The 22,274-nt window shown below is 39.9% G+C and overlaps 1 protein-coding gene and 1 non-coding gene across 3 annotated transcripts in view; one reads left to right on the top strand and one right to left on the bottom strand.

The window, feature by feature from the left end:
• NUCB2 (nucleobindin 2) overlaps positions 1-14,181 on the bottom strand; it is a 109,640-nt gene extending 95,459 nt beyond the window's left edge. For both annotated transcript variants that reach the window (XM_059931207.1, XM_059931206.1), the window contains exon 1: positions 13,981-14,181. The gene's annotated coding sequence lies outside the window, so the exon portion shown is untranslated. The remainder of the gene's footprint in view (positions 1-13,980) is intronic.
• Positions 14,182-20,436: 6,255 nt separating this feature from the next.
• Positions 20,437-20,543, top strand: LOC132371181 (U6 spliceosomal RNA). The gene has a single exon (XR_009504802.1). It is a non-coding gene; the product is annotated as a U6 spliceosomal RNA (small nuclear RNA).
• Positions 20,544-22,274: the final 1,731 nt, after the last annotated feature.

Raw genomic sequence — 22,274 nt, 5'->3', positions numbered from 1 at the left:
TTCCAACAAACAAAAGTCCAGGACCAGATGGCTTCACAGGTGAATTCTATCAAACATTTAGAGAAGAGCTAACACCCATCCTTCTCAAACTCTTCCAAAAAATTGCAGAGGAAGGAACACTCCCAAACTCATTCTATGAGGCCACCATCACCCTGATACCAAAACCAGACAAAGACACTACAAAAGAAGAAAATTACAGACCAATATCACTGATGAATATAGATGCAAAAATCCTCAACAAAATACTAGCAAACAGAATCCAACAACACATTAAAAGGATCATACACCACGATCAAGTGGGATTTATCCCAGGGATGCAAGGATTCTTCAATATACGCAAATCAGTCAATGTGATACACCATATTAACAAATTGAAGAAGAAAAACCATATGATCATCTCAATAGATGCAGAAAAAGCTTTTGACAAAATTCAACACCCATTTCTGATAAAAACTCTCCAGAAAGTGGGCATAGAGGGAACCTACCTCAACATAATAAAGGCCATATATGACAAACCCACAGCAAACATCATTCTCAATGGTGAAAAACTGAAAGCATTTCCTCTAAGATCAGGAACGAGACAAGGATGTCCACTCTCACCACTATTATTCAACATAGTTCTGGAAGTCCTAGCCACGGCAATCAGAGAAGAAAAAGAAATAAAAGGAATACAAATTGGAAAGGAAGAAGTAAAACTTTCACTGTTTGAGGATGACATGATACTATACATAGAGAATCCTAAAACTGCCACCAGAAAACTGCTAGAGCTAATTAATGAATATGGTAAAGTTGCAGGATCCAAAATTAATGCACAGAAATCTCTTGCATTCCTATACACTAATGATGAAAAATCTGAAAGAGAAATTATGGAAACACTCCCATTTACCATTGCAACAAAAAGAATAAAATACCTAGGAATAAACCTACCTAGGGAGACAAAAGACCTGTATGCAGAAAACTATAAGACACTGATGAAAGAAATTAAAGATGATACCAACAGATGGAGAGATATACCATGTTCTTGGATTGGAAGAATCAATATTGTGAAAATGAGTATACTACCCAAAGCAATCTACGGATTCAATGCAATCCCTATCAAATTACCAATGGCACTTTTTACGGAGCTAGAACAAATCATCTTAAAATTTGTATGGAGACACAAAAGACCCCGAATAGCCAAAGCAGTCTTGAGGCAAAAAAATGGAGCTGGAGGAATCAGACTCCCAGACTTCAGACTATACTACAAAGCTACAGTAATCAAGACAATATGGTACTGGCACAAAAACAGAAACATAGATCAATGGAACAAGATAGAAAGCCCAGAGATTAACCCACGCACCTATGGTCAACTAATCTATGACAAAGGAGGCAAAGATATACAATGGAGAAAAGACAGTCTCTTCAATAAGTGGTGCTGGGAAAACTGGACAGCTACATGTAAAAGAATGAAGTTAGAACACTCCCTAACACCATACACGAAAATAAACTCAAAATGGATTCGAGACCTAAATGTAAGACCGGACACTATAAAGCTCTTAGAGGAAAACATAGGAAGAACACTCTTTGACATAAATCACAGCAAGATCTTTTTTGATCCACCTCCTAGAGTAATGGAAATAAAAACAAAAATAAACAAGTGGGACCTAATGAAACTTCAAAGCTTTTGCACAGCAAAGGAAACCATAAACAAGACAAAAAGACAACCCTCAGAATGGGAGAAAATATTTGCAAATGAATCAACGGACAAAGGATTAATCTCCAAAATATATAAACAGCTCATTCAGCTCAATATCAAAGAAACAAACACCCCAATCCAAAAATGGGCAGAAGACCTAAATAGACATTTCTCCAAAGAAGACATACAGACGGCCACGAAGCACATGAAAAGATGCTCAACATCACTAATTATTAGAGAAATGCAGATCAAAACTACAATGAGGTATCACCTCACTCCTGTTAGAATGGGCATCATCAGAAAATCTACAAACAACAAATGCTGTAGAGGGTGTGGAGAAAAGGGAACCCTCTTGCACTGTTGGTGGGAATGTAAATTGATACAGCCACTATGGAGAACAATATGGAGGTTCCTTAAAAAACTAAAAATAGAATTACCATATGACCCAGCAATCCCACTACTGGGCATATACCCAGAGAAAACCGTAATTCAAAAAGACACATGCACCCGAATGTTCATTGCAGCACTATTTACAATAGCCAGGTCATGGAAGCAACCTAAATGCCCATCAACAGACGAATGGATAAAGAAGTTGTGGTACATATATACAATGGAATATTACTCAGCTATAAAAAGGAACGAAATTGAGTCATTTGTTGAGACGTGGATGGATCTAGAGACTGTCATACAGAGTGAAGTAAGTCAGAAAGAGAAAAACAAATATCGTATATTAATGCATGTATGTGGAACCTAGAAAAATGGTACAGATGAGCCAGTTTGCAGGGCAGAAGTTGAGACACAGATGTAGAGAATGGACATATGGACACCAAGGGGGGAAAACTGCGGTGAGGTGGGGATGGTGGTGTGCTGAATTGGGCGATTCGGATTGACATGTATACACTGATGTGTATAAAATTGATGCCTAATAAGAACCTGCAGTATAAAAAAACAAACAAAACAACTAATAGTAAACTTTCATTGGGTTATTTGTATGGAAATATGTTAATATAAATGTTTCAGACATTACATGAAATTTCTAAAAATCTTATATTTGTATTTGTATGGAAATATGTATGGAAATATGTTAATATAAATGTTTCAGACATTGCATGAAATTTCTAAAAATCTTATATGTTCTGGTATAATGTTATAAGTAATAATCCTAGTTATTACTTTAAAATGTATATCTCAGAAATAACTAATTTTCTTGTCAACTGCATTATTATGAACTTTCATCAAATCTTTAACCGTGGTCATTTTTAAGTCTTTTGTCATTTACAGACAGTTCTGGGTGTACTCTGATGATTTTGCAAATATGTTCCTATAAAAGGGTTTCATCTTCAAGAAATTCATGGAAAAGACTCTGACAAGTACAGGTTTCTGGTAACTGACTGTACTGCTGAACTGAATGAATAAGCATTTTCAGAACTCTAATGAAAAACTGATGAACTCATAAAAGTGCTAACAAAAGATCAAGATGAAAAAAAAAATTAATTACATGGGACTGAGTGAACTGATGAGGATGAGTATAATTTGTGTGACTTTCTGTCTGAATTTAAAAAAAAAAAAAATCCCACAAGGACTCAGAGGCAAAGAATATACAAATCAATTTTCACTGCAAAGTAAAGGAGCTGTTACAGTGAAGGATTACCGGACTGAATGTCAATATTATGACATAGTATGAGTATGTTTCATGTTTGGTAATTGCAATCATTGTTGCTTTTGTTGTGGTCATCCATGTACAATGCTTGGTGTCAGTCTATTTATCTCTTGTAAAAATAAAATACAGTGTGTGTGTGTGAAAAAAAACAAAAAACAAAAAACAAACAAACAAATCCAAAAGTGGGCAGAACTCCTAAATAGACATTTCTCCAAAGAAGACATACAGATGGCCAGGAAGCACATGAAAAGCTGCTCAACATCACTAATTATTAGAGAAATGCAAATCAAAACAACAATGAGGTATCACCTCACACCAGTTAGAATGGGCATCATCAGAAAATCTACAAACAACAAATGCTGGAGAGGGTGTGGAGAAAAGGAAACCCTCTTGTACTGTTGGTGGGAATGTAAATTGATACAGCCGCTATGGAGAACTGTGTGGAGGTTCCTTAAAAAACTAAAAATAGAATTACCGTATGACCCAGCAATCCCACTACTGGGCATATACCCAGAGAATACCATAATTCAAAAAGACACATGCACCCTAATGATCACTGAAGCACTATTTACAATAGCCAGGTCATGGAAGCAACCTAAATGCCCATCGACAGACAAATGGATAAAGAAGATGTGGTACATATATACAATGGAATATTACTCAGCCATAAAAAGGAATGAAATTGGGTTTTTGTAGAGACATGGATGAATCTAGAGACTGTCATACAGAGTGAAGTAAGTCAAAAGAGAAAAACAAATATCGTATAGTAACACATATATGTGGAACCTAGAAAAATTGTACAGATGAACCAGTTTGCAGGGCAGAAATTGAGACCCAGATGTAGAGAACAAATGTATGGACACCAAGGGGGGAAAGCGGCAGCGGGTGGGGGTGGTAGTGGGATGAATTGGGAGATTGGGATTGACATGTATACTGATGTGTATAAAATTGATGACTAATAAGAACCTGCTGTATAAAATTAAATAAATAAAATAAAATTCAAACAAAAAAAAAATTACAAGTGAGTGCACCCTTTGAGACAATAATTTCATTTTGGGGAACTTATTGTAAGGCTGTACTCCCCAATGTGTGAAATGATGATGGACAAAGGTATTCGTTGCAACGATTTTTGTGCTAGCAAAGATTGAAAACAGATAAAATGTACATCATTAAATAAAGTTCAAACAAAACTTCCCTAGGAATGTGGAAGCTTTTATGTACTAAAACAGAAATATTTCCTAGATGGATTAATAGAAAAGGAAGAGGCAAAACTGCATGGTTATCTGCTTTAAGTTTAAAAAAGAAACACCAGGAGATATTTCACATTCCTATGTATTATCAACATAAAGACTATCTCTGGAAGGATATACAATTAACTAATAATAGTAGTTACCTATTGGGAGAGTGTGGGAATTGAACAGATAAGGGAGGGACAGAAAGAAGATTTTCTCTGTACTTCAAAAAATTTTTCAAATCATGTGAATGTATTACATATTCAATAAAGTAAATATATAAGCACACTCCCAGAAAAAAATATATAGCCCATGCCCAAGTCATAAATATATATGCCACCCCTAATAAAATAGAAAACATCTCAAATGTCAGTTTTTGTTTGAATTTTATAGTTGGAATTTTATATGATTTTAATAGAGTTATGCGTGTATGCATATGCACACATGTGCACACACACATGCATATATATATGTAGGCACTGAGAAGGAAAAAAAGCATCCTTTGACATCCAGGAACTGACCTGGTACTACCAGCTGGTAGTACTATTGGTACTACTACTACTGGTACTACTACTATGAGCTGGCCTGACAGCTAGGTCTTAATGCTCTCCTGTTGGACATGAACTATTTCACAGACCATCAACATCAGACGAGACCGCTCTGTGACCATGATACATCAACACAAAAACAAGACCACTTCATAATCATGTCTGAACACAGACAAAACATTAACAGTATGCAAGCCATAAAATGCCACACATCCGCCTATCCTGACTAATGTGAATGATGCTGCTTTAGCTTTGCTGTAATCTGTCCTTCTAATAAATAAGATTTATTGAGATACTCAATGATAGAATTGTCCCCACTTTCTAACAGCCTGGATGAACCCTGTCTTCTTTGTACCCTCCTCAAAATCATCCAACCAAAGCTCAGGTCCTAAATGAGTCCTTTCTAACACCCTCTTACTGAGATGCCCTGCAGTTCCCCATGGTATATGTTCTCTCCTGCTGCAACGAGTTATAAACCAAACTTGTTCAACTACAGGAGTGTTCTTGATGGTATTTGGCTGAAGAGCATTGACAAAATATATGAATAAAGATTAAATAATCTCCAGTTTAGCCTGGCATTTACACATTAGACTCTACTATAGGCAAACCTGGATCCAAACCTGTCACTAGCCCAGTCAGCCCCAAACCACCAGGGACAAGCATGCAGGTGACAAAGTCAGGTAAAATGACTCCTTACTATGAGGGAGACTGCACACCAAAGGAGCTATGGGGCAGGAAAATATAGAATTATTGTAGGATTTGAGGAAAGGGCAGAATTTTAGGTGTAACTGAGGGAAGCAGTGTTCTGATTAGGCTTAGAGTGAAACAGGGCTATTTGTAAATGGGTTAACATCAGTTTAGGACTGCTAATGGACCAAGGGTCCTGTTTCCTTGGATATTACAAAGTTAAGGTAGATATGGAATGTTGTGTCCAGAACTCATCTGAAACTCTCACCTAGGTTGAAAATCAAGGCAGTCTCTCTGTAGCAAAGCGACTAAGAACCTCTAAGCAAAAGTAAGGTGTTTCTTTTTTACTGGTATAATTTCAAACAACGACGTTTTGGATACTCTGTGATTTTAGAAAACAAGGTTTTTCAGTGAGTAAGAAAGCAGTGGTCCCTCCAGAAGGGGATCATTTGTAACACTTTATGGTTACCGTGTATCCTTAGGAGAAACAATAGTTCTTGCCAACTTTGCAGCTAGCTTTATCTGTGTCTGTCCCCCCAACCCCCGACTTGCCTGCCAGCTTCATGAATGGAAGGACAGACTTCTACGTCCTCAGATTCTATCTGTGCCTCTTACTATGTACTTTCACCCAAGTAGCTTGACCTCTTATACTTCAGTTACCTCCACTGTAAACTGGGGATACCTACTATCTAGGGTTAATATTTAAATGAGATAATGTTTGTAAAGAGTCCAACATGTTACACGGATATAGTGCATACTCAAAAAAAAAAAAATCGTCTGTCAACATAGAGATAGACTTCCTGGGTCAGATAAGTTGTTTCTCCTGGTCTAGGATATAAAATGAAATCCTGTCTTATGAGAGTCTGTTAGATTTCATCCTGTTGTATGATACTCCATTTATTGAGTGCCTGTACTGTTGGGGGCAATCAGGAGAGAAGCTTCATAACACAAGGAGGAGTTCAGCCCTTTTTTAGAGCCAGCAATGCAGCCTGAAAGGTGAAGAGTTTAAGACTCAGGGAAATTATGGATGCAGGATTCTTTTTATTCTCTTCCAGTTTTACTGAGACATAATTGACATATAACATTGCATTCATTTTAGTTGTACAACATAAACATCAGTATTCTGATTAATAACAGTTTAGCATACCCTTGAGGTCCAATAGCTACTAGAACTTACATGATGTGCTGTTGTAAGTTGTAATGATGTGTTGCTGAAAGAAAGAAAGAGAGAGAGAGAGAGAGAAGGAGGGAGGAAGGAAGGGAGGGAGGGAGGAGAAAGGAGGGAGGGAGACTATAAACACAAGCCCAGAGATGGATTTTCTTCATGATGTGCCAGAGGACAGAGCACTTCTGAGCTGTAATGACTGATAAACATGTATTTGATCCTACCTGTAGCATTTCTGAACCACTTTATCTTGGGCATCTTCTAAGACTTTTGATCTTTTTCTTTCTGTCCTGAACTGTACATAATTAAATCTGGATGTCTGGCCATCTAATCCTCTAATCCTAGCCGCATTCAAATGTAGCCAGTAAAGAACACGAAATACATCATGACCATTTAAGAATAAGAGTGTCAGTCTCTGAATATACATACTTGAAGAAAGCTCGTCAAGAAAAAAAAAAATCTTCTTTCAGCCTTAAAAATGTCATATCCTTTGACTTAGTAAAAATCTATCTGGGGCTTCCCTGGTGGCGCAGTGGTTGAGAATCTGCCTGCCAATGCAAGGGACACAGGTTCGAGCCCTGGTCTGGGAAGATCCCACATGCCGCAGAGCGGCTGGGCCCGTGAGCCACAATTACTGAGCCTGCGCATCTGGAGCCTGTGCTCCGCAACAAGAGAGGCCGCGATAGTGAGAGGCCCGCGCAACGCGATGAAGAGTGGCCCCCACTTGCCGCAATTAGAGAAAGCCCTCGCACAGAAACGAAGACCCAACACAGCCATAAATAATTAAATAAAATAAAATAAAATAAAAATTAAAGAAAAAAAACCTTATTAAAAAAAAATCTATCTGAAGGAAAGAATTCCAATTATGCAAAAGCTTTTATGACAAAATATTTACCAAAACATTATTTATAATGGTGGAAAATTGGTAACAATCTAAAGATACAACAGTAGAAGATCTATTAATTATGGTACTTCAACTGGATGGGCTACTATGCAGTCATTTTTTAAAATGATATTTCTGAATAATTTATAAGCCCCTAGAAAAATGCTTACATAAAATTTTTGTTTAAAATGCAGAAAATAGGTCTTCCTGGTGGCGCAGTGGTTAAGAATCTGCCTGCCAATGCAGGGGACACAAGTTCGAGCCCTGGTCCGGGAAGATCCTACATGCCACGGAGCAACTAAGCCCGTGCGCCACAACTACTGAGCCTGTGCTCTAGAGCCCACAAGCCACAACTACTGAAGCCCGTGCACCTAGAGCCTGTGCTCCACAACAAGAGAAGCCACTGCAATGAGAAGCCCGTGCACCGCAATGAAGAGTAGCCCCTGCTCGCCGCAACTAGAGAAAGCCCACATGCAGCAACGAAGACCCAACGCAGCCAAAAATAAATAAATAAATAAACATTAAAAAAAATAAAATAAAATGCAGAAAATAAAATAGCATATACAATACAGTCCAACAAAAACAACAACCAAATCTAGGCTTTAAAAAAAAAGATGAATGGAATTCCCTGATGGTGCAGTGGTTAAGAATCCGCCTGCCAACAGGCGGCGGATTCTCAAACACGGGTTCGAGCCCTGGTCCAGGAAGATCCCACATGCCACGGAGCAACTAAGCCCGTGCTCCACAACTACTGAGCCTGCGCTCTAGAGCCCGTGAGCCACAACTACTGAAGCCTGTGTGCCTAGGGCCCGTGCTCTGCAACAAAGAGAAGCCACCACAATGAGAAGCCCACGCACCGCAACGAGTAGCCCCCACTCGCCACAACTAGTGAAAGCCCACATGCAGCAACAAAGACCCAGTGCAGCCAAAAATAAATGAATTTAAAAAATAATATTTATTTAAAAAAAAAGAACATATTAAAAAAAAAAGATGAGAAGGAAATAGACAAAAATGTTAATAGGGGTTGTCTTCGGTTGTGGGAATATGAGAGGGCTGAGATTACTGTCCCTCATTCTTTCCACATGTTGGTATTTTTGCAACTTTTTTGTAATGAGCACACTATATTTTCCTCTTGATGTTTCTTCATCTGTTCTTATTATCCTTACATAATTCTTAGAGCCCTGAGCAATAGCACCCTCAAGGAGCTGTGCTGTGGAGGAGCGAGTACAATACTAAAGAAACGGAGACTAGAACTCACCATTCTAAGAACTCAAGTAGGATACATCCAAAGCTAACTAATGTCAGACATTGTTTTTCACGTGAAATTTTAATTTGCTTAGAATTTTTTTTTTTAATAAATTTATTTATTTATTTATTTATTTTTGGCTGTGTTGGGTCTTCGTTTCTGTGCAAGGGCTTTCTCTAGTTGCGGCGAGTGGGGGCCACTCTTCATCGCGTTGCGCGGGCCTCTCACTGTCGCGGCCTCTCCTGTTGCGGAGCACAGGCTCCAGACGCGCAGGCTCAGTAGTTGTGGCTCACGGGCCCAGCCGCTCTGCGGCATGTGGGATCTTCCCGGACCAGGGCTCGAACCCGTGTCCCCTGCATCGGCAGGCAGATTCCCAACCACTGCGCCACCAGGGAAGCCCTTAGAATTTTTTAAAGTTACTGTAACTCCAACTTCCAGAGGGAGTTGGAAGGGAAGTCCCTAGACGATAACTATGTAGCAGGCTTATAAAACAACACAACTAGATTGGAGGTGTATGAGAACAGAGGGCTCCAGAAGGAGTATCTCTAGGAAAGCACGGAGACTGTGCGTTGTCTGATATGTTTGACTCTATAAAAGCCTATAATAAGAAGCTGTTGGAGTATATGGGAAGAATTTGCAATAGATACATAGAAAATTGAGCAAATTAAAAAATGAGACAATTATTAAATCTGGAAGAAACTGAAATATATGTAAGAAAGGAAACAATTTATGTATGATACATGCTTCAATAGTAAATTATGCTTAGTCATATTGAATTAACTAAACTTGTTTACATAATTATATTGAAAGGATGGGAGGAGTGGAAGAAGAGAATGCTTGAAGAATGCTGAATCTGTCTGCCATAATTACAAAATAATAATGACTGAAACAGGTAAATCGAGAAATAACAATCTTAGCATATTATTTAGGACGATGGAGTGGAGGATAAGAAGAACAACTAAAATAGTTGGGAAAAAAAACTGCTCTGAGGAGCAGGATTGGGGGGCAAAAAGGGATGGGACAGGAATGAGGACATTATAACCCTTTTAGAATTGCATTATTTGACTTTTTAACCTCATGCAGCCATTTTTAAAAAGGTTTTATTTTGATTTTTTAATTAACCACAAAACCATGATGAGATATTACCTCATACTCATTAGGATGGCTACTATAAAATGAACAAAAACAAAATCAGAAAATAACAAGCGTTGGGACTTCCCTGGTGGCACAGTGGTTAAGACTCCATGCTCCCAATGCAGGGGGCCTGGATCCAATCCCTGGTCTGGGAACTAGATCCCACATGTATGCTGAAACTAAGAGTTCACATGCCACAACTAAAGAGCCTGGGAGCTGCAACTAAGGAGCCCGTGAGCCACAACTGAGACCTGACACAACCAAATAAATAAATAAATAAAGTAACAAGTGTTGATGAGGATGTGGAGAAATTGGAACCCTTGTGCACTGTTGGTAGGAATGTAAAATAGTGCAGCACTATGGAAAACGGTATGACAGTTCCTCCAAAAAATTAAAAATAGAACTACCATATGATCCAGCAATTCTACTTCTGGCTATATACCCAAAAGAATTTAAAGCACGGTCTCAAAGAGATATTTGTATATGCATGTTCATAGCAGCAGTATTCACAATAGCCAAATGAGGGAAGCAACCCATGTGTCCATGAATAGATGAAGGGATAAACAAAATGTGCTACATACATACAATTGTATGTTATTCAGCCTTAAAAAGCAAAGGAATTCTGACACATGCTACAACATGGATGAATCTTGATGACATTATACTAAGTGAAATGAGCCAGTCACAAAAAGATAAACACTTTTGTATGATTACACTTATATGAGGTTCCTAGAGTTACCAAATTCATAGAGATGGAAAGCAGAAAGGTGGTTGACAGGAGCTGGAAGGAAGAGGAATGGGAAGTTGTTTAATGAATATAGAGTTTCAGTTTTGCAAAGTGAAAAGAGTTCTGGAGTTTGGTTGCACAACAGTGTGAATATACTTAATGCCACTGAACTATATACTTAAAAATGGTTAAGATGGGGACTTCCCTGATGGCGCAGTGGTTAAGAATCTGCCTGCCAATGCAGAGGACACGGGTTCGAGCCCTGGTCCGGGAAGATCCCACATGCCACGGAGCAGCTAAGCCCGTGCGCCACAACTACTGAGCCTGCGCTCTGGAGCCCGCGAGTCACTGCTGAAGCCCACACGCCTAGAGCCCATGCTCCACAACAAGAAAAGCCACCGCAATGAGAAGCCCATGCACCACAACAAAGAGTAGCCCCCGCTCGCCGCAACTAGAGAAAGCCTGTGCACAGCAATGAAGACCCAATGCAGCCATAAATAAATAAATAGATAAATTTATTTAAAAAATGGTTAAGATGGTAAATTTCATGTTATGTGTATTTTACTGCAATTTAAAAAACATTGTAAATTAACCAAAGTAGTTGGAAATCAGACTACCTATGACTATGCTATGTGCTCTGCTATTATACTCTCTTGTGGAGTGTAATAATCTTTAGCTGAGCTCTGCAATGCAACTGCACATCTTAAGATATCAAGAAATGATAAACATAGCCCAAGAGGACATAATATATTTTTCCTTTTAAGTGATGAATACGGCTTACAACACCTGACTAAATTTATAATATAAAAGGAGGTAGTTTTGGTCATCCTAACTAATGCCTAGAAACTGGCTTGACATCAAGCCAAAATCAATGTCAAATTAATTGATGTATACATTCCATATTTATTCAGCAAGTGTTAACTGAGCACTGACTATGTGCTCAGGCACTGTGCCGGACAATGAAACTACCTTGTAATTCATAAGCCAACTTCAGAAAGAGAAAGGGATTAAATCAGGAAGAGCAGAGTCTGAGCCCCTACTGGGTACCAAGCACTATGCCAGCTTTATTTTTTTTTAAAGACTTATTTATTATTTATTTTATTTTATTTTTGGCTGCATTGGGTCTTAGTTGCGGCACGTGGGATCTTTGTTGAGGCATGTGGGATCTTCATTTTAGTGCGCGGGCTTCTCTCTAGTTGTGGCAGGTGGGTTTTTCTCTCTCTAGTTGAGGCGTGCAAGCTCAGAAGTTGTGGCGTGCGGGTTTCTCTCTCTAGCTGAGGTGCGCGGGCTGAGTTGCCCTGCGGCATGCGGGATCTTAGTTCCCTGACCAGGGATCGAACCCCATCCCCTGCATTGCATGGCAGATTCTTTACCACTGGACCACCAGGGAAGTCCCTATGCCAGCTTTATACACATTATCTCCACTAAGCTGCACACCATGGTGTGTTTTTCATTAGCTGTCAAACTGTAAGCCAATCACTTTTATGAAATAAGCATCCTGAATGTCTATGATATTTTTTCCAGTCAACATACAATGGATTTGTCTCTTATTGAAGAATACATATGTAAGTATACCCCATCTTTCAAATCACATTTACTTTAAAACCTTTCTAGTTGACAATTTCTGCTTCAATAACTTTTCTTTGCAATTCCCACCCCCAGCTCCTCCTAAATTCCCATAGCCCGCTGTTTATACATTCTTTTTCACAATTTTCTGCTCTATAGTTTTGAGTCTCCTTTTCATATTCCCACTGGATTGCAGGGGTCGGGGTTGATGTGTTCACTACAAGTGTCTAATCTCACACAGACCAACTAACTGTTCCAGTTTGCCCCAGGACTGAACAGATTCTCGGGCTGTGATTCAGGTTTTTGGGGTTTTTTTTTCTCATTTGTAATTTTAATTGAAGCATTGCTATTCATTTTTAAAAGTCTTTCCTTATAAGCACCAAATTTTAATATCTATGTCAATTTTGGGGGGAAAGAAACTCCATCAAGAACTTCCCTCCAGAAGAAAACAATGATGTTCATTCCTCCAAACAACCAAATTCAAAGTCTACCAAAACAGAAACAAACAAAGAAAAAAGCCCACACAGAAAAACAAAAACAAAAATCACATTCTAGGGGTTCATTGCATTTAGCAGCCTTCACTGTACTGTCTAATTATCCTTCAGCTGACTTTCAGAAAAGTAACAGCCTAGCTCATCAAAATATACATTTTCCATTTGATTTTTAAATTAAAAAAATAATATAAAAAAAGAAAAATTGAAGGGATTCACAATCAATTGCCTGACATTTCGATGTCATGTACAGCCTACGAAGGTCAGGAAGGCTATTTGCAGCACACATGGTTAGGGGAATTGATTTTCAAGGTTTAGCTTTCTTCCAAACAGTGTAAAATACCCACAACTCCAAGTATGAAGGGACACAGACAACCTCCTTCGAGAATTCCACAGAACAATACAGGCACCCCAGCTGTTCTTCATAGAGTGACAGGGCTTCCGTCAAATTGACACAGTTCCCCTGTGTAAAATATTTCCCATCCGGTTTCAATACTTTCATTGAGAGATCAAGAATCAGTCTGAGATGGGGCTTCCCTCGTGGCGCAGTGGTTAAGGATCCGCCTGCCAATGCAGGGCACACGGGTTCGAGCCCTGGTCCTGGAGGATCCCACATGCCACAGAGCAACTAAGCCCATGCGCCACAGCTACTGAGCCTGCGCTCTAGAGCCCGCGAGCCACGATTACTGAAGCCCGCGCAACTAGAGCCCGTGCTCCTCAACAAGAGAAGCCACTGCAATGAGAAGCCCGTGCACCGCAGCAAAGAGTAGCCCCCAATCGCCGCAACTAGAGAAAGACCACGCACAGCAACGAAGACCCAATGCAGCCATAAAGAAAGAAAGAAAGAAAGAATCAGTCTGAGAAACTCCCATGTGGAATCTTCTTCCAGAGATGTGGATATTGGAACAGCTGTCAAATCATAATGTGATTCAGTTTTAAAACCGAGAAAGTACTTGGCAAACTCACTTTTAGCAGTTTAAGTCCCATGTTCTGGGGACCCCCTTGGTCCTGAGGTTGGGGTCATCCTAACTCTCAGCTTTCTCTTCTCATTGTCTATCTTGATCTTGTGTGTGTGTGTTGATATATTTATATAAAGTCAAGGGCTCAGCAGAGCGGGAGAGAGCTGAGCTGCCAGATGTTCAGAGTGCTCGATTAAAGCAACAGGCTAAAATGAAAGTAAGAGTCAAGCCTTTCATCACTTACTGTGATAGTATAAGCAAGAGGCTAAAACAGAGAAAGTTTTGACTCCATCTCCTTGCATTTTCCCTCATGGAACATTGCAGGTCAGGTGGATCAGCACAGATCTGGAATCGGGGTGGGGGGGTAAGGGGGTTTATAGGAGGGCTAGGAGTGGAAAAGTACTGAATACTGAGTCAGAGTGGAAAAGTACTAGTACTGAGTGAGAAGGGAGAAAGTGTCTTCATGACCTCTCCCTCCCTCCTCTCCCACCAATAAGGAAGCCTAAGCAGAGGCCCCGAGGAAAGTCCTAATGAAAGGGACCTCCAAGTGAAGGCTCCTGGTCTAGAAATGCAGATATGTAAGACCATGGGCGGCCAGAGGGTCCTGAGTCCTTGAGTAAAACTCCCATCAGAGGCTGCAGCGTACTGCCTGTGCAATTCTAATGGGGGCAGTATTCACCTGTGAGACTTGCCAAGTAAAGCCTTTGTAATTGCCTACACCTGGGCCTGAAAAAAATTACACATAGGTTTTTGGCCAGGAGCTGGAATATATCTCTCTTCCTCTATAACCCAATAGAAAAATGGACAACGATTATGATCAAATGGTCCACACAGAAAAAGAAATGTTAAATGATTCTTAAATACATGGAATGATGTTCAATCTCACTTATAAGAGAAATGCAAACTAAACCTGCATGGAGATAACAATTTTTCACTTAACACACTGTGATCCTAAAGGAATGGGGAAACAGATACTCCTACTGTAGGAGGGCATATATACTGGTACTGCCTCTACAGAGAGCAATTTCACAACTTCAATCAAAATTACAGATTCAGGGACTTCCCTGGTGGTCCAGTGGTTAAGACTCCGTGCTCCCAATGCAGGAGGCCTGGGTTTGATCCCTGGTCAGGGAACTAGATCCCGCATGCTGCAACTGAAAGATCCCTCACGTGGCAGCGAAGATCCTGAGTGCTGCAACTAAGACCTGGCACAGCCAAATTTAAAAAAAAAATTACAGATTCAGGTATCTTTGACCAGTAAATACATTCTAGGAATTTATCCTGCATATAGGCCCACACCCGTGGGAAATGACAGATACACAAGTCTTTATTCCTTGCCATTCATTGTTTTTTTTTCTTAATTTTTAAATATTTATTTATTTGACTGAGCCGGGTCTTAGTTGTGGCGTGCGGAATCTTTAGTTGTGGCATGTGAACTCTTAGTTGTGGCATGTGGGATCTAGTCCCTTGACCAGGGATCGAACCTGGGCCCCCTGCATTGGGAGTGCAGAGCCTTAGCCACTGGACCACCAGGGAAGTCCCCCATTCATTGCTTATAATAGCAAAAGATTGGAAACCACCTAACAGTTATGGACTGGTAAAACAAAAATATAATATATTCATACACAGAAATACTGTGCAGCCATTCAGAAGATATATCATTATGTTTTAAAAGCAAATGTGGGGCTTCCCTGGTGGCACAGTGGTTAAGAATCTGCCTGCCAATGCAGGGGACATGGGTTCGAGCCCTGGTCCGGGAAGACACCACATGCCGTGGAGCAACTACGCTCGTGAGCCACAACTGAAGCCCGCGCACCACAGCTACTGAAGGCTGCGCACCTAGAGCCCGTGCTCTGCAACCAGAGAAGCCACCACAATGAGAAGCCCACGCACCGCAACAAAGAGTAGCCCCCGCTCGCCCCAACTAGAGAAAGCCCACGTGCAGCAACGAAGACCTAACACAGCCAAAAATAAAAAATAAAATAAAATAAAAAATAAATAAAAGTAAATGTGGAAAAATATGTACTGTATACACAGTTTGTGTGATAATATGAGGAAATAACATATATATTTTTTGTTTGTGTATAGAAGGATACATAAGAAGCTAATAGCATTGGTTTTTAGGGAGAGAACTAGGTAGCTGGTAACAGTAACAGAGACATTTCATTGTATACTATTTTACACCTTTGGAATCATTTTGAATGTAAATCAGAATTTAAACAACAACAACAAGCAAACAAACCAACCACAGAAACATGGGCTCTGGTATCAGACTGCCTGGGTTTAAACCTTTCTCCATCACTTACCAGTTGTGTGACCTCAGGCAAATTACTTAACTTTATGTTTCTTTCCACATCTACAAAATGGGTATAATGATAGCACTGATTTCAGAGAGTTGTCGTGAGAATTAAAGGAGATCACGCGGGTCAAATATTTATTTATTTATTTATTATTTTTTAAAAATTTATTTTATTTAGTATTTTTATTTTTGGTTGCATTGGATCTTTGTTGTTGTGCGTGGGCTTTCTCTAGTTTTGGCGAAGGGGGGCCACTCTTCGTTGCAGTGCGCAGGCTTCTCATTGCTGTGGCTTCTCTTGTTGTGGAGCATGGGCTCTAGGAGGGTGGGCTTCAGTAGTTGTGGCTCGTGGGCTCTAGAGCGCAGGCTCAGTAGTTGTGGCACACGGGCTTAGTTCCTCCGCAGCAGGTGGGATCTTCCCAGACCAGGGCTCCAACCCGTGTCGCCTGCATTGGCAGGCGGATTCTTAACCACTGCGCCACCAGAGAAGCCCAAGGGTCAAATATTTAGATCAGCGGCAGAGACTTTGGAGCAAGACTTTCAGGTCTCAAATGCCAGCTCCACCCCTCCCAGGTTGTGTGACCTTGGGCAAATTATTCAACCTCACTTTTCCTCAGTTTCTTCATTTGGAAATGGGGAGAATAATCAGATTGTGTGAAGATTAAATTAGTTAATATTTATAAAGTACTTACAACTGCATTTGGAATATATTAAGTGCTATATAAGTATTTGCTGAATATTAGATATTTATTTAACACAAATATTAGTTATTATGGTTAGCTATTCTCCAACACTGTTGAAATAAACTCTACTTAGGTTACTTTTCAGAATTATCTTACCTACCCTCAACCTTGCTCCTCTCCTATCTGTAATTCTACAAATACACTGCATCTGTTATTTGCTCATATTATTCTCACAGTCTGGAATGCCAGTTCCAACCATGACTGACTGAAGAATGCTTAACTGTCCTTCAAGATCCAATTCAACGATCTCTTCCTCCCTGAAGGTGGCTGCTCTCTCCTATTAGCTGCCCCATCACAGATCTCTAGTCTGACCCTTCCCTACTTTGGCTGCCTCTTGTCCTGCCCCAGACCGGCAGGCAGAGCAGGCAACAATTTGTGCTCGTGGGAATAAATGGGTAAATGGAATACTGACATTTTCAAGGTAATTCCAAAAAGTGTAAGTTTTCTGTTGTGACATGTATCAAGTTCATTTTTATGCCCTAAATTCTCAGACAGAGAGGAAAGAAAGAGCTGTTCACGGACACTTAGTGGAAGGTGGAAATAGAATACTTTGGAAATTAGAAGGGTTTTTTTTTAGTGTTTTTTTTGGGGGGGGGTGTTGTTCTGGTTTGGTTTTTGCCTTTAATCAACATGGACCTGGCTCCCCCTGCTGGATCTAGAGTAAAACATGGATGGACTTGGAGAGTATTATACTTAGTGAAATGTCAAAGACAAATACTATATGATATCACTTATATGTGGAATCTAAAAAATAAGACAAACTAGTGAATATAGCAAAAAAGAAATAGACTCACAGATATAGAGAACAAACATGATTACCGGCAGGGAGTGGGAAGGGGGGAGGGGCAAGATAGGGGTAGGGGATTAAGAGATACAAACTACTATGTATAAAATAAATAAGCTACAGGGACTTCCCTGGTGGTTCAGTGCGTAAGACTCCACGCTCCCAATGCAGGAGGCCAGGGTTTGATCCCTGGTCAGGGAACTAGATCCCCCACGCATGCCACAGCTAAAAGATCCCACATGCTGCAACTAAAGATCCCACATGCCACAACTAAGACCAGCACAGCCTAAATAAATAAATAAATACTTTTAAAAAATAAGCTACAAGAATATATTGTACAGGGACTTCCCTGGTAGACTTCCCTGGTGGTGCAGTGGTTAAGAATACACCTGCAAATGCAGGGGACATGGGTTCAAGCCCTAGTCCAGGAAGATCCCACATGCTGCGGAGCAACTAAACCCGTGCGCCAAAACTACTGAGCCTGCACTCTAGAGCCCACGAGCCACAACTGCTGAAACCCGTGTGCCTAGAGCCTGTGCCCTGCAACAAGAGAAGCCACCGCAATGAGAAGCCTACGCACCGCAGTGAAGAGTAGCCCCCCTTCGCCGCAACTAGAGAAAGCCTGTGTGCAGCAATGAAGACCCAAGGCAGCCAAAAAAAAATTTAAAAATAAAAAATTTATTTTTAAAAAACTGATTTGGGACCTTTCTCCTTTAAGAAAAAAAAAAGAATATATTGTAGAGCACAGAGAATATAGCCAATATTTTATAATAGCTATAAATGAAGTATATAACGTTTAAAAATTGTGAATCACTATGTTGTATACCTGAAACTTGTATGATATTGTACATCAACCATACTTAAATTTTAAAAATCAATTCATTTATGTAAAGGCAGAGGAAACAAAACTCATAGCATATTTAAAATAGTATCTAGAGCTTTCATCAAGGCTCTTATTACAGATGGCATCGTTGTAGCTATGACATTCTAGCATCCCCATAATGACTGGCTACATAACAATTACAGTTACCTCATGTATTTGGAGAGAGAGGCTAAGCCCAGGACTGCAGGCCAGGAATTCCTGAGTGTATATCCAACTTTGACAAGAACTGCAAAAATCGGTCTCTGGCAAATAATTTAACTTGTTTTTTATGGCATTGTTAATTTTTATTTTACTGTCTGTGTGACGGGCGCAAGAATGCTACTAGCATCTCATTGCCATTGAAGCACTTGAATGATATCAGTTGTCAACTGAATACCAAATGTCTCCTATGTGCACAGCAACACTCAGGGCCCTGAGGAACCGAAGAGCAGTATAATGTTCCTCCCCTCAAGGATCTGTGTGTCTTAAGGGAACGTGGAGGCTGTGTATGGTGCTTCGAATGGTGTCTGATACACAGTTTTAAGTCTTCAACCTTTGAATCTGGCTTCTGCCCAGGGCTAGAATCCCTGATTCCAGGCCTGATGGAACATTTTCTGAGATGGATTCTTCCCATCTAGATTGTCTAGATTGCCTAGATTGTCAGTGCCATGAGAACAGGGACCAAGTCTTATTCATGCTCCATCCCCAGTAACTAGGACCATGCCTGGTACATGAAATGTGCTCAATACATTTTGTTGAGTGAAGGATCTTCCAAGGAAACTCATTCTATTTTTGGCTTACCCTCATTGTTAAAGAAGTGAGCTGAAATCTACCTCCCTGTCACTTGCATTCACTGGTTCTTCTCTTCCCTAATCTAAATAGTTCTCAATAAATGTAAGCTCTCTTTCTACCTCCCCTTCATGCCCTTCTGTCATCATTGCCCTCATGAATATCTCGAGACTATTTAAATCCCTTGCTGAAATCTAGATACTACTGACTGTACCTCCAGTGTTCCTCTAATCCATTAGCCAAATAATTAAAAACTCACAATGTAATTGAGGAAATCCATCCTGAAACATGAAACAAAGAGGAATCAAAGCCTTTAAATGTGGTGGGTGATTGTGGTCAGACAGGAGTAAATTCAGGAGTTCAGAAAAGGGAACTATCCTTAGGGTATAAAAGAGTGAGAAGAGATTTTCTGCAGTTTTGGGGCTGAAACGTTGATTCATTCATCTTAAGACCTAGATGAAGCAAACAACACAGTACTTCCCCTCACATGTTCACTCTCTAGTGGAGGAGACAGGTAACTATCAAGTGAATTAATAAAATGAACTTAAAAGATGGTGCTATGAAGAAAAAGGCAGGGTGCTGGGAGGAAGAATAATGAGCTGAGGTAGGTAGGGGACAAACATCAGCTTTAGAGAGAACGGGGGTCAGAAAGCCTCTCTGAGGAGCCATCAGGAAGGAGCTTGAGAAAAAGTAAAGGTGGGAGGGGTTTAAAGCATGAATTGAAGGACAGATGTTAGAATCAGTGAAGTACAAGGAAAGAAACAAACATGAACTCCAAGGTAAAACTTGTGTTAAAGCAAATATCTAGCTCAAAATCTTTTGTTTGTTATTCCAAATATTTGAGCATTACTTCATATAAAAACATACACACGCAAATACGTTCTGAAACATGTAAATAGTTTATATGTTCCCAAAAGGTTTCGAAGCAACTTACAGAAATATAACAGGAAATAATTCAGAAATTGGGATGAAGGTGAAAAGTAAAGACAGTGCTCCCTTCAGCAGCACATATACTAAAATTGGAACGATACAGAGAAGATTAGCATGGCCCTTGCGCAAGGATGACACGCAAATTCATGAAGCGTTCCATATTTTTAAGCAGCTGCATAGCACAGAGAGATCAGCTCGGTGCTTTGTGTCCACCTAGAGGGGTGGGATAGGGAGGGTGGGAGGGAGACGCAAGAGGGAGGGGATATGGAGATATATGTATGCGTATAGCTTATTCACTTTGTTATACAGCAGCAACTAACACAACAATGTAAAGCAATTATACTCCAATAAAGATGTTAAAAAAAAAAAAGAAAAGTAAAGACTAACAGGAGAAGGAAAATGAAGTCAATTGTTAGGACTGACATACAAAAGTGCATATTATACAGTTCTACACAGTAACTAGATCTGGGCTGTATATTTGATTCTGAGCTTCCAGGAACAGAGCAATAGGGAAATATGAAAAATTATGAAATTCAATGTGCCCATAATAAAAAAAAAAATGAAGTAGTTCTTAAGAGAAATATAGCTTCCTGGTATTAGGATCTGAGAGAAATATTCCTTCATCATGAGTCACTCTGTGACATAATGGTCAAAGTCCTCAACAATATCCCTGCAGTAAACACAACAGCAAGATTCCCAGGGCCATCTCTCAGAACTAGCTTCAATGCATAAAACCAAAGTGCGGCTCAGTAAAAGAAGTTCTATAAGGGACCAGAGGCAATCCAGCTACACAGCTTATACTAGCAGCTGTGAATCAGGGATAACATTTAGAATGTCTAGAGAAATGGGTGGATTACTTATCCTTCAGGTAATCCTCAATGAATATTACTTCTTTCACCTGAGCTTTTGATGAATAATTTGTAGTAGAGAATTGAAGTCATTTCTCTGGCAAGAAACTAGAGTGGAAATGATCTTGCTGCTAATTAGTAATTGTTTTGAAAATCAATGGCACTGAAGATAGGACTAACAATCTTATAGAGAAGTAAGGGGTCTAACAGTGTGATAGCTTGAAAAAGGCTATCCTATTGCCATTTGGAAGTGGACTTAAAACTTTCCTCAAAAAATAGATCTTAACCCACATAATCACATGGGCAGATAATGCCTCAGGCCCCAAAGTTCTTCCACACACATGTGGTCAAGATCATTCTAGCCTCTATTAGTCAAGAGAACTCAGTAAATTAGTTAAAAATTTTTACTTTCCAGGTAACTGCATAGTGTATGTGCTGTATAAATTTTTTGTCAATAAATGAATTAAATGTTGGAGGACAGCGACCTAAAACAATATTTGAATATAAAAAGAGTTGATCTCAAGCTATGCTTTCTGACAATAATTATGTAGAAAGATTCAGAGCCTGCTTAGTGGTAATATCCTCAGCATAGAGGCAAATAATTATCTTTCCCTTCTTTAAAAAAAAAAAAAGCCATGCACTAAGCTCATCTAAAAGTGCCTTTAGGGGGCTTCTCTGGTGGTCCAGTGGTTAAGACCTCGTGCTTCCACTGCATGGGGCACGGGCTCCATCCCTGGTCGGGGAACTAAGATCCCACATGCCCTGCGACACGGCCGGAAAAAAAAAATGGTTTTAGTTCTTTAAGGAGCACATTTTGAAAGAAAAAGGGGAAGCTTTCTGCTTGAACCAGTAGAGTTATCTGATCTGTTAGTTTGACCAAGACTGGCTAGCTGGTTGCCAAACTGGTTTTGTTTCCCTCTGGGCCCACAGTTCAACGAAATTTCCCAGCCTCCCTTGCAGTTAGGTGTAGGCAAGAGAATTCTGGCCAGTTGAATTGGGTGCATTTCACCTTCAGGATGGTGCAAGAAACCTCAGAGTGACTTTGGGTG

Source organism: Balaenoptera ricei, chromosome 8 (genome assembly GCF_028023285.1).
Source record: "Balaenoptera ricei isolate mBalRic1 chromosome 8, mBalRic1.hap2, whole genome shotgun sequence".
Taxonomy (NCBI): Eukaryota; Metazoa; Chordata; class Mammalia; order Artiodactyla; family Balaenopteridae; genus Balaenoptera; species Balaenoptera ricei.
The sequence above is the reverse complement of the archived record's forward strand: the minus strand, read 5'-3'. Positions and strand labels throughout refer to the sequence as shown.